Raw genomic sequence first — 14,065 nt, forward strand, 5'->3', positions numbered from 1 at the left:
ATTTCATAAAATATGCGATATTTAAAATCTCATTGAAAGGCACTACAAAAAGCATTCTGTAGTGGTGCTGATCAAAATGTTTGATGTAAAAAATATTTACTATAAAACCTTTTTTGGGGGGTCAGTGAATCAGCCACAAACTGATCCTGAATTTCTTTTAACATTGTCATTATTCATAATTATTTCCCATAATTATTTCAAGTATTAGTTTCCAACCTGCAAATGGGATCATGAACTGATCACTTTAACTCTTCACTGTGTTCATGCTATGTCGTAGCTTGTACCTGGTTACTTAAGTCTAACAGATCTCCTTCAGTCCCCACATATCAGGCTGTCTCTTTAACATCTCCTTGTGGCTGTCCTGTTGGCAGTTGCAACTAAACATGGCTAAAACTAAGATCCTGAATTTATCTCCCACGCTTTTCTCTCTTCCCTCATTCTTGATAATTTACTATCCCTTCTGTTGCTTACACACAGAGTCTGAGCACTGAAAACAGGTCAGTTATCAAAAATTGATGGTATTAATTATGAGCTACCAAAAACTGATATTATTAATATGTTAATCATCTCATGTATTGAAGGCTTAAAACCTGTTGTTATTGAATTAAAATGTGTGACTTCTCACCAAATTTTGAGATAGCAAAAATGCAAATTAGGGGCAAAAACTGTCTTTAGAATGGAAGTGAGAAATTATTAACAAAGAAATCTGCTTGTTTTAACTATAGCTTACCTGCTATTACGGTCAGCATTATGCCAGGTGCCTGTATGTTGACTGACATTAAATAAATGATTTATTGGAATATATGGCCAGAAAAATTAAGTCAGCATCCGGCCCCAGAATTTTTAGAATTTGCAAGGACTTGTGACGTGGTAACACCAAACAGCTTATAAAGTATTGCTCTTTTTCCTAAAGTCCTTTTTTAAAGGACTCCACTGGCAAACTCGGGAAAGAAAATACAGCTGTTCATACCAATTTCAATGAAACCTGAATGAAAGAGGTGGCTCAGTTAATAAAGTTATTAAGTTTGCTTCCCATAATGTATGTAATTTGTTCTTTAAAATAGCTCTAAGTCATTATCTGCATATTTGATGCTTAGTATGTGACATATTTGTTAGTGTATAAGGTGTGGCTATGAATTATTGTTACCTAGAAGGTACTTTTGAACTAAATTGATACTTTTAATTATTAAATAAATTCTTAAATTTGAAATTGTATTGGGTTGAATTGATGGACAATCCCACCATTTAATTAACACATAAAGCTTATAATTGGCATGTCAAGTTTGATTGGCAAATTAATGAAGGATTTGTTTTAAGGTCCATTGTTCTATACTGGTACTGAAAATGCAGAAAAAATACAGTATATTTACCACTGTGTGTTAAGATTTATTGTGAAAATATATTGGTTTGTTGATTTGACATAGATTTTTGTATAAAGTTTTAGTATTTGATGTCAAAATCATTTGTTTAGAAATTATGAACACTATTATCTAATCAACTTTATTTTTCATTCTGTAATTTCTAATATTACCATACATATTATTTTGATTAATAAAATATATAAACTTATAAGAATTCTTAAAGTCAACTGAGATACAAACAACGTCAAGAAGTGTAAGATGGGTAAGTGATTAATTGAACATTTCTTATCGAATATACATTTGATACTATGCGTCACGTATCTTGCCCATATTTTTGAATGATCTCTCTCTATGGATCCTCACATCAAGGCTACATCCAAATATTGCTACTTATTCCTTTATAACATATCCTGTTTTCTGTCTGCTCCAGACTGCCAAAGCTCTCATCCAGGCCCTTGTCATATTGCATCTTGACTACTTTAATTTTCTCTTCTTCAGCCTTGACTATTGCTACCATGCCCCTGCAATTTCATCCAAAGTGATGCTCTCAAATTCTTCGTAATCCTGTTGTTCAGATTCCATCCCTTTTTCACATAAACAATAAAATATAGGGCGTAAATTGAATGTACATGTAACTCCTCATTGGGGATTGCATAAGGTATACATAAGGGTAGAATATGGCCCCATGAGTACCTGTTTGGGTTTTTTTGGGGAGGGGGAGGGAGAGCTTCTGTAGAAAGTGTAACCAGTGCCAGTTTAGAAGTGATAGCTCAGTGTAGGGTTACCATACGTCCGGATTTTCCTGGACATGTCCGGCTTTTTGGTCCTCAAATCCCCGTCCGGGGGGAATTGCCAAAAAGCCGAACATGTCCAGGAAAATGCCGGCATCCCTGCCCCAGTCCCCTGCTTACCTGAGCTGCTCCGGCAGGCTGCGAGCTGCAGGCGGATTCCCCGCTGCGGCGGCGGCTGCTGCTGCTCCCCCCAGACACCTCAGCTCTGTGCAGCTGAAGAGCCGAGCTGCCTGAGCGCTACCAGCTTCACAGTTTGCCGGGCAGCCCCCAGACCTCCAGACCCACTGCGCCCCTGGCCGGGCGCTTCCCCAACGCAGCCGGAGCCCGGGAGGGGAAGCGCCCGGCTGGGGCGCAGGGTCTGGAGGTCTGGGGGCTGCCCGGCAAACCGTGAAGCCGGTAGTGCTCGGGCAGCTGTTTCGCGTGGCTGGGAGGGAGGAGGGAGGATGCAGGGCGCTCGGAGGAGGGGGAATGCGGGGCGCTCAGGGGAAGGGGCGGAGTTGGGGCGGGGACTTTGGGGAAGGGACGGAGTTGGGGCGGAGAAGGGACGGGGCCAGGGCCCCGTGGAGTGTCCTCTTTTTTAAAACCTTAAATATGGTAACCCTAGCTCAGTGGTTTGAGCATTGGCCAGCTAAACCCAGGGTTGTGAGTTCAATCCTTGAGGGGGCCACTTAGGGATCTGGGGCAAAAATCAGTACTTGGTCCTGCTAATGAAGGCAGGGGGCTGGATTCGATGACCTTTCAGGGTCCCTTCCAGTTCTGTGAGATAGGTATATCTCCATATTATATAAGTGCTTGGTTTGTTCAGTGGTGAGATTTCCCAACCCACCCTCATCACTCAAACAAATAAGCTCAGAAGTGGAAACATAGTTTCTTCAAGACTAAAAAGAGATTGTATTGAGTGCAATACAGTAATGGTAAGGGAAGAAGGGAGAATTATGTTAAGATTAAAATATGCTTTGTAAGAGTCACAGATGTGTTGCAGTGAAAGTGTGCCACACAGGCAGAGGTAACTGGATTCTTATGATATCTAAGATTAGAGACTCTAACCCCCAATTCAGGAAGGTATTTTAAGCGTGTGCCTAACTTTAAGCATGTGCATAGTCCCATGAAGTCAATTCATTCAGTGAAGGGATAATTCACATATATAAAGATAGGAACATGCTTTAAGTAGCTTACTATATTGGGGTCTAAAGGGAGTATGGGGAGAGGCAACCCTTGCTACATCTCTTAAAACCACGTAATCTATGTCCATCCCCGACCCCCCAGTGCAGCCATCATAGTGCTGTTCAGTGTATTGCTGGAGACTTGGCCACTCCCCTACCTCACCCAACCATGCCCCTTCTTGTTTCACAACACTGCCATCAGCACTAAACTGGGCTTCTCCTACCTCCCTCCCCAGTGCAACCACACAGAGGTACATGTAAGTTTTCCCTTCATTTTTAAATGAATGACCGTCATTGAAGTCCAGCATATATTTCTCCTGTCACTGCCCTCAAGCCACACTTCCCACTCCTCAGCAGTACTATCCTTTGCACACTAGGAATATCCTTAATCACCCTAAAACTGATACTTTTTTGGGTGGCACAGAGTAGACAAATTTGCCCAAAAAGAAGAATTCCCCTTACGTTTTGCATTGCTTTCTGGACTCTACTTCTGGAAACCTCACTGAGCTGTGGAAAGGAGCTGCCTCACTAAGCTATGTAGAAGAAATACCAGTGACAATCCAGCTGAAGGGAAGCCTCTTGGGAAATCAAAATAAATCCAAAGATAAACTAAAATCTATTGTATATTATCTGTAGCCAAGTGTTCAATGACATATTACTGACCTTTACCTGCCCTCAGTGCTAATGTTCCTGTTATCTAGCACTGAAAAATCTAACACACCAATATGGCAGCCTTAGCAGAGCAGGAAGTTCCATGTGAGTATGGTGCGTCTCTCCTCTCAAAGGTGCGTTGACTGCTTATGCCCGGAGAGCAGAGGGTAGCTATCAACTCTGAGACTTCAAAGAAACAAACCAAAACCTTAGTGATGCATGTGATCATGGGAAAAGAATGCCAAAACCTCTAATGAAGTGGAGCAGCCTTTGCTTAGCTAACCTGCTCAAATGTCTTGGGCATGTGACTCACTTGGGCACAAAACATTCTGGAATAAGATGCTATCTCAGACATGCAGGATTCTGAATTACAACACAAAGTCATCTGTGTTGTAATTAGAGTGAATCTAGACCCTTCTGCCTGAATGGCACCTTTATGTGACAACCATAAACCAGGGAAACCATAAGTAACCCTAAATCCCTTGTTTCTCCTCGCACCTTTAATTATTGAGTATAAAAGGGTTGTATAGCCTTTGTTTCAAATCAGATAATTTCATCATCTTTTTTATTTTGTAGCAATATTTTTTCTGCGCTACACAGCTGGGGCTCTGCCTGCATTTGGCTATTTGATATGTGGTGTAATTTGTGTCGGCAAAACCATATGCTGCCCTGAGCTACAAAGCAAAATTTCCATTTAATAATCACTTCTAGTCTATTTTTTTGAAAGGGCCTAGAGCCTGAACCAAAGCCCATCCAGGTGAATGGGAGTCCTTCCATTAATTTCAGTAGACTTTGGATCAAGTCTTTTTAAAGAGCAGCAACATCAGCCTCATAAAGCCATTATAAAAGCTGGAATACAACTCCTTCCAAGGCTTATACCTAAAGGTTAAATGCTAGTACTTTGAAATATTTCTGTTACACACTTTTAAGTCTATGCAGATTTCTTTCTTATTTGTTTTGATCTCATTTTAAAAGAGGTGGCCACCAACACACAACCACAGGAATGGAGCTTTAGTTGGATTTACAGTGCCTCCTGCTGGATCCTGTTGAGATTGAACATTCTTTGTGGTGACTCGTGGCTTTAAGCTACTGTCTGGCACATTTCACCTTTTATGAATCATTAAGTTAAACAAGTCCAATGTAAACAGGAGTGACTCTGACTTCAGTTACCTCCATAGAGCCTTAGTGACTCAGTGGAGTTGAACAGGTATGAGTGCAAAATTTGTTTCACATCTGGTTTCCAATAAGAAAATATCTGTACTTAAGATATTTTTATTCTTTGTAATTATAATCCATTTTCATTGAGCTGCATACATTTTGAAATCTGTTTCCACTCCACCAGCACTTACCGGTAGCTTACTCCACTGTCACTCTCAATATCTGTCTCTGAGGGTGGTCAGCAATGTTCTATCAAAACTGTTTTTCAATGGCAAATTGTGTTTTTGCCTAAACAGATTTTTTTTCATGATGAGTGTCTGCTTTCCATGGAAAATTTGGATTTAAAAAAAAAAAAACACCTGGAAAACCAAAATATTTTTACTTGGCTATGCCACCGTGATGCCTCCTGCAAGTTGCATCTTGTACCGAGTCTCCTCTCTTGGCAGGCTCCCCAACCAGACTTAATCTCTGTTGACACACCAGAGCCATGGAAATCTTATGTTAGGGTTGCCACCCCCCAGGATTGTCCTGGAGTCTCCAGGAATTAAAGACTAATCTTTAATTAAAGATTATGTCATGTGATGAAACCTCCAGGAATACATCCAACCAAAATTGGCAACCTTATGTGATGTATCACCTTCCCTCACCAAGAGGGGCAACCGTCATGCATCATGGATCTGTAGTCTGACCAGGTAGCCCAGCCTACAAAGGAGAATAGGACCTGAGGCACCTGAACTATAACTTGCATGAGGCACTGTGGTGGCATTCCTGAATCAAATGTTGGTTCTTGATTTTTTGCTGAAAAGGTGACAATTTCTGAGGGACATAAAAAAGCCATTTTCTGACCAGTTCTAGTCAGCAGCCTGCATTTTATTGGATTGGTAAAAGCCACCTGGAGCCAGCTCAACAGAGATTGTCCCCACCCTTAAAACTCAAAAGGGATAGTAGGTAGAACACCCTCTTAGTGCACATGCTGTTCATCTGCTTGCTGTGTAGATGCTATGGCACAGGATTCTGAGATTAGAGGCTCTGCATTTGTAGCTTTCTGGGCTTATGTCAGCATACAGGCCTCTCTGATGCCACAGATATATCGAGTGAAGTCCTGGCCTCATTGAAATCAGTGGCAAAACTACCATTGACCTCACAGGAGCCAGGATTTCACTCAAGGGCTCATTTGAAGACTCTGGTACAGCACATGTAGCTTGATAGGGCTCACGCAGTGAGTGTCCAGGGCCTCAGCACAAACTAGTGGCCCATGACTGAGGGTCAGGAAAGTGTCACTGCAGCCTCTACTCCCCTTTTCAGGAAGTTCTTTGGCCATCTTCTTTCCCTACCAAGATGTAAAGAAGGAAAAAACAAGCAAACAGAAGAACTAATTACAACCTTAATCTCCATTTTAAAGATCTTTTTATCTAGAGATTTTTCTTATGCAGGTTGCTAACATAGGTCTGCAAGACCCTAAGAGAGTGGAATAAGAGCTAAGATTTGTCTGGATTACATAGAAAACCTCATGTCCAGGAATGGTACCACAGCACAGGAAGTTGGACATTATTTCCTACACTTTTTTAATGTTTTGTTTTTCTTTTTAAAAATGTTAATGTGCCCAAAGCAAAGCCCAACATTTAGTGTAGTAGATTTTTACATAGAAGATGTGTTTACATTTTTGCTTCTGTTCTCTCACAGATAGACAGAAGAGGCTGAAGAATTTCTGTAGAGCAGCTTAATTCTTTTTTCAAAATGGCATTTTCACCTTAACATGCATAAACTGGGGGAAGATGCTAATTTTGGAGTGTAATTGATTTATGGAATGTAAGGGATGAATAGAAGCGGGGGATTCAAAGTTTAGGTGTCAGAATCTTACAACCCAACCTGATTCAGAGGGAATAATTTGCTAATACTACCTGATACAATCCTGATAATGACTGGAGACCAATGTTAATCATTAAACATCTCCATAGTCCAAGTGGTTCTCAACCTATTTACCATTGTGGGCTGCATATGCAGCCCTCTATGTTATGTAGGCTGCATCCACACAATATATATATTACCTGTATGGCCCTGAGGATGTCACATGGGCTGAAGCTGTGTGCTGATTGGGCCTCAAGTGTCCTGCAGTCCCGCAGGTTGAGAATCACTGCCATAGTCAATTGTCAATTGTCAAGGCTGAATTCAGAATCAAAACTGCATATTAGTCAGAATTAAGGTACCTCTATTATTATATTATTTTGAAGACAACTGTGACAGCTGATGCATGCAGGCTTTTTGTTCTCTGTTTATACACTGTCTAGCACAACAGAGTCCTGGTCCTAAGTGCTACTTCATTACTACTACTAATAATAATTAATAGCCATTCTCCTTTGAATTTTCATTCCTAGGAGATACAAGAAAGGCTGCCATATGTTACCACTAGAGGGCAGAAGACACTAAAAAATGTTAAGGAATTTTGAGACCCATGTAGGTGCAAATGTTGCCACTCTGCTATAGGCAGTGCCCTACAGTGAAATTCATCCTGTGCAGGCATAGGTGCGGGAACTAGGAGTGCTGGGGGGGCTGCCGCACCCCTGGCTTAACGTGGTTTCCATCATAAACAGGGTTTACAGTTTGGTTCAATGGTTCTCATTACCCCCACTATAAAAATTGTTCCAGCACCCTGATGTGCAGGTCCTTGTGTGGGTCCCCTGGACCCGAGTGAGCTAATGCCTTTCTAAAACCTTGATCCTAACAACACTTATGCATAAGAGTTGCCTCATTTAGTTCAATGGGGCCACTTAGGTTCTTCACGTGCCAAATGTCACCCAGGGATGTAAGTCTTCGCTGTATCAGGGCCTAGGTGTGTCTGGGCCATTTCAACTTCTCTAAACTCAGTTCAGTCTAAGGGTACGTCCAGACTACGCGCCGGATCGGTGGGTAGCGATCGATCTATCGGGAATCGATATATCACGTCTCGTCTAGACGCAATATATCGATCCCCGAACGTGCTCCCGTCAACTCTGGAACTCCACCAGGGCGAGCGGCGGTAGCGGAGTTGACGGGGGAGCCGTCGCCGTGAATCCCACGCCGTGAGGATGGGAGGTAAGTCGAAATAAGATACGTCAACTTCAGCTACGCTATTCCCGTAGCTGAAGTTACATATCTTACATCGACACACCCCCTCCCTCCCCCCCCAGTGTAGACCACGCCTAAGAATCATCAGGAAAAAAAATCACATCCAGCTGAGACCTGAGAAAAGATCAACCCAGCCCTGAAAATACACAAGAGAGAGAAGAAATATTTGTTAAAAATGAAACAAAAGGTTTATATTTTAAAAAATGTTTTTGAGAAAAGTATTTTAAGAATATTAAAGTGAGAAAAGATTTTAAAATTAATTTTCAAAAAATGACATTAATAGACTAATAGATTTGAAGACCAGAAAGTACCATTAGATCATTAAGTCTGACCTCCTGCATAACATAGGCCATTCAATTTTACTCACTTACCCCTGTATTGTGCCCAATGCATTGTGTTAGGCTAAAGCAGATCTTCCAGTCTTTTGATCCAATGGTTAATTACCCTCATTTTTAAAAAATGTGTGCCTAATTTCTGATTTGAATTAGTCTGGCTTCAGCTTCCAGCCATTGGTTCATGTTCTCCATTAGATTAAAGAACCTTTGAGTACACTCTATTTGCTCTGTAAACAGGGCCGGCTCCAGGGTTTTGGCCGCCCCAAGCAGCCAAAAAAAAAAAAAAAAAGCCGCGATCGCGATCTGCAGCGTCAATTCGGCTGGAGGTCCTTCACTCCGAGGCGTAGTGAGGGACCGTCCACCGAATTGCCACCGAATACCTGGACGTGCCGCCCCTCTCTGGAGCGGCCGCCCCAAGCACCTGCTTGACAAGCTGGTGCCTGGAGCCGGCCCTGTCTGTAAGGCATTTTCTCCAGCTCTTGAATCATTTTTCTGGCTCTCTTCAGCCTCCTCTCCAATTCTTCATCCTTTTAAAACTGTAGATAACAGAACTGGATTCAGTACTGCAGTATCAGTCTCACCAGTGCATATACAGATGTAAAATCACCTCCCTAATATATACTCTTCTGTTTATACATCGAAGGATCGCATTAGCCCATTTTGCCATGACATCGCACTGGGAGCTTAGGTTGATTTGTTTGTCTACTTTGACCCCTAAATCCTTTCCAGAGTCATTGCTTTTCAGGATACAGGCCCCCTTTATAGATCTGGCCTGGATTCCTTGTTCATAAGTGTATGATCCTGTGTTGGACTGTATTAAAATACATATTGTTTGAATTGGCGCAGTTTACCAAGTGATCCACTTCGCTCTGTATGACTGCCCTGTCTTCATCATTATTTTCCACTCTGCCAATTGTTATGTCATCTGCAAATTCTATCAGCAGTGATTTTATATTTACTTCCAGATCATCGATGAAAGCCTGGTCCTGATCCCTGCAGAACTCTATAGAAACTCCCACATGCAGTGATAATGCTCCATTGACAACTACTTTCGGAGATCGGTCAGTTAGCCAGTTCTTTCTTAATACATGTAACATGTGCTTTATTGATATTGTAAGGTGTAGTCTCTCTTTCTCTCTGACCCAAATGACTGTTCCACCGTGGATAAATTCTTAAGTAACCATTGGGCTAGAGAGAGAAAGGACACGATAGTGAGACTGACTTTGTAGTCTAGTGGCTAGGGCACCCACATGGGAGGTGGGAGACCCTGGCTCCAGTCCCCTGGCTCCAATTATTCTTTCATTAGCAAAAGGAGAGAGTGAGGGAACCCCAACATCAGAATATGCCTTAGCCCAGTGATGGGAGCCCTGCCCACTCCTGAGAGGTGGACAACCCCTGTTCAAATCCTTTCTCCCTGGTGGCAGGGGGAGTTGAACCTGGATCTCCCATGTCCCAGGCAAGTGTTCTAACCAGTGGACTAAAAATTATGAAGTGGCGTATGCTGCCTCCTTTGGCTGTTTTGTGTGAAGTGAGGCAGGTGCCTAACTTATTCCCAAGAGAAGTAGATCAAGCACCTAAGCCTCCTCACAGAAGGTGGTGGGTTCCCATTCATGGGTCACAAGCAGAGCTGACACCTCCCTGTAGCCCAGACATAGCCGCCCAGCTCAGTGGGAGGAATGGGACTTAGCACACACCCCTCTCCTCGACATCTCCCATTGGCTACCTTAGGTGTCTCCGCATGGAGCATGTTGGCTTTTGTGGCCTGTGCTATAAGGCACCTACCTCTCCCTATTCATTGTATAGGAGCCTACGCACTGAACTCAGCTTTGTGGATCACACTATGAGTCTGTGATTTTTCAGGCACTAAAAGTGAAGTGTCACGACACTTAGCATTGCAACACCTGAGTCCCTTTGTGGATCCGTGCATAAGTATATTACATCTACGCAGTTACCTTGATCAACCCAATTTCATCAAAGAATGAAATCCAGTTTGTTTGACAAGACCTATTTTTCATAAAACCATGTTGACTGCCATTAATTATTTTCCAATCCTTTAATTCTTAATCAATTGAATCCTGTCTCAGATTTTCTGTTAATTTGCTTGGGATTGATGTCCGGCTCTGTGCTCACACTTCGCCCTTTTTGATCATTAGTACTCTTCCATCTCTTCTAGAATTTCCCTGGTATTCCAAAATGTATTAAAAATTAACATCAGCAGGTGAGAGATCTCCCCACCATCTGTTTTAGAACTCTTGTTTACCAGTTATCCACATCTGCTGACTTATAAATATTTATCCCTAGTAGATGTTCTCTAACATTCTTCTCAGTTACTAATGGACTGGAAAGTTTTCAAATATTTTGGGAAAAACTGGTTTATTGGAAGAAAATTAGCTTTGTTTTCTACTAGGTGCAGCAAGAGGACGGAGAGAGCTCAGCAGGCCTTGCTGAGAGGATAGTGTCTGTAATCCCTGCAAGGCTGAAGAGCTGGGAGAAAAATAAATAAAACGAAACAAAAAAACAGGTGCTGCCCTGGTAGCAGTGCAAGAGTGCAACCATGTCGGAGCCACATTGGCAGGAATAGTGGAGGAGGAGGATCCGGGCAGAGGGCAACCTTGGGGTGGAGGAAACTGAAAGGGAAGGGAGAAAAAGAAAACTGGTGGCACTGGGAGTGGAAGAAAGAGATGCCATCGGGAGCAGAGGTACTGTGAGGAAGTCTCTCTCTAGCAGGCGAGCTGGGGGACAGCACCTGATCATCGCTTCTGAGGAAGATATTTGGGAGACCGGGACCTTCTGTTCACTTACTCCAACCCTGAGTGTTTCTGTTCTGTACAGTAATAAACAATGAGATATCAGCACCAGACTTGAGTAGAATGGGAAGGGAGAGGAATTATCTTTATTGCCATTACTGGTAATGAGTTAGCATTGAAATGTATGTATACTCGAACATTGTGGGGTGCTAGCCACAACTGAAACAGTCACATCTTTCTGGTCTCTCTCTCTCTCATTTACAGATGGTAATTACATTGAAGGTACAGTCTGATCAGTTGGGAGAACAAGACCACAAGAGACTTCAAATGGTCATGCACTGACAGATGAGACAATATAGACTGGAGCAATAAAAAATATTTGCAAAACAAATGAAAGATCACATCTCTCCATGATGACCCCTCTGTTGTAAATATAGAAAAAGAGGCAAGGGTTAAAGCATTATCTAAAAAGCAATTTGGCAAGAAGAACATATGGCCAAGTAGGTAGGTGTTAAACACACAGAGAGATAATTGTAAATTGTCTCATGCTGCATCCCTGCTTCTGCCCCTTTGGGCGCCTTTCATCTCTATAGGTCATGTCAGCACCAGCCTTGAGCTGCGAGCAGTGCAGAGTCTTCCCACCACATGAAGCATTGGGGAGCATCCTGCTCTAGGGAGGTAGAAAGGCACTCAGAGGTCACAGGTGTGCAGCGGGGGTGTCAATTTGTTAGTCTCTAAAATGCCACAAGTACTCCTGTTCTTTTTGTGTATACCCACTGATATACCCCTTCCCCAAATTTGGGGTGGTTGGATCCAGGGTTTTTGGTTTGGGACCATATCTATGCACAGCCACGATGTAAGATCCTCCTCTGTTCTGAGGCCTCTGAACAAGCATTATAGTGTGGATTAAAGATAGAATGTTCGCTTGGATCCTACAGTCCCTTGGATCTGTGAGGAATTTAGGTCCAAAAATGTAGCTTCTGTAAAGATTAGAACACAATAAAATAAAAAAGGGATGACGATTTACAAACCCTGAGCTGAACAAAAATATTCTCATGATTTCTCTCTCTTTTTTAAATTTCAGTGCAATTGTAGAGTGGATTTAAACATTGCCTTGCAATGCAATGTGGCGCTAGTGCCAGAAAGTGAAAGTGACTATAAACAGAAAGTGAATCTGGCCTAGCTAGACATTTATGCCCTGCTCATCGTTATGGTATCTGAGCACTGTTATCCTGGCTAGTGAAATTGGCCACGTGGTTGGGAAATACAGAAAGCAAACAAACAATGTAAGTGTTGAAGACTCTCAGATATTTAAATCTCTTTCATCTTTAATACTCTACAATGAGCTCCATGAAGGCATCAGGATCTGCCTGTGCCGAGTTCATTGCAAGATTCATTCCAAGGTTCATTGCAGAGCCTAGGAGTATAACTCCTAACATGAGTAAGAGAGTGACTTTTAGTGATCTTAGCAGTGTACATTTAAGTAAGAACCTTAGGCCTTGGTACTAGGGTTGCCAGGCATCCAGTTTTTGACCCTTGGGCAAAAAGGGTTCCTGGTAGCTCTGGTCAGCACCACTAACCAGGCCGTTAAAAGTACAGTCGGCGGCGCAGTGGGTCTAAGGCAGGCTCCCTGCCTGCCCTGGTTCTGCACAGCTCCTGGAAGTGGCCGGCATGTCCCTGCGGCCCCTAGACAGAGGGGTGATCAGGGAAGCTCTACATGCTGCCCCACCCACAGCACTGGCTCCACAGCTCTCATTGTCCAGCAGCCACGGCCAATGGGAGCTGAGGGAACAGTGCTTGCGGGCACAGGCAGCGCGCAGAGCCCCCTGGCCCCTCCGCCTAGGGGCTGCAGGAACTTGCTGGCCACTTCCGGGAGCTGCGTGGAACCAGGGCAGGCAGGGAGCCTGCCTTAGCCCGCTGCACTGCCAACCATAAGCTGCCTGAGGTAAGTGCCACCCGGCCAGCCCCTGCACCCCGATCCCCCTCCCACACCCTAACTCCCTCCCAGAGCCTGCACCCCAACCCCCTGCTCCAGCCCTGCACCCCCTGCACCCTAACTCCCTCCCAGAGCCCACACCCAAACCCCCGCTCCAGCCCTGCACCCCTCCAACACCCTAACTCCCTCCCAGAGCCCACACCCCTGTCCCAGCCCTGAGCCCCCTCCTGGAGCCTGCACCCCACACCTCCTCCTGCACCCCACATCCCCTGCCCCAGCCCTGAGCCCCCTCCTGCACTCCAACTCCCTGCCCCAGCCTGGAGCCCCCTCCTTCATCCTGAACCCCTCATTTCTGGCCCCACGCCAGAGCCCGCACCCCCAGCCAGAGCCTTCACCCCCTCCCACATCCCAACCCCTTGAGACAGCCCAGTGAAAGTGAGTGAGGGTGGGGAAAAGCGAGCGATGGTAGGAGGAGGGATAGAGTGAGTGGAGGCGGGGCTTCTTAGAAGGGGCAGGGCAGGGGCGGGGTCTCAGAGTAGGGGTGGGGTGTTCGGTTTTGTGCGATTAGAAAGTTGGTAACCCTACTTGGCACTGCCAAGACTTACACATGCTATAAGTAGTCCACTAAATTCAGTGGGACTGCTCATGTGCCTAAAGTTAAGCATATACATAATTCCTTGCAAGATTGGGCTTACAGGCCTTACCTAAAGGTATATTTAAAAGTAACTTCCTCACCCTTGTCTCCCTGGTTGTTGGGACCAATTTCTTTTTAGTTTTGTAATTTCCCTTTTTTTATGATAGTAGGAACAAAACAAACA

General features: G+C 43.9%; 1 long non-coding RNA gene across 1 annotated transcript; it reads left to right on the forward strand.

Annotated features, from left to right (window-relative positions):
* Positions 1-314: 314 nt before the first annotated feature.
* On the forward strand, positions 315-12,342 carry LOC112061526 (uncharacterized). Its single transcript, XR_002890293.3, has 3 exons — positions 315-497; positions 9,530-9,625; positions 11,576-12,342. It is a non-coding gene; the product is annotated as an uncharacterized LOC112061526 (long non-coding RNA).
* Positions 12,343-14,065: the final 1,723 nt, after the last annotated feature.

Source organism: Chrysemys picta, chromosome 3 (assembly GCF_011386835.1).
Source record: "Chrysemys picta bellii isolate R12L10 chromosome 3, ASM1138683v2, whole genome shotgun sequence".
NCBI lineage: Eukaryota > Metazoa > Chordata > Testudines > Emydidae > Chrysemys > Chrysemys picta.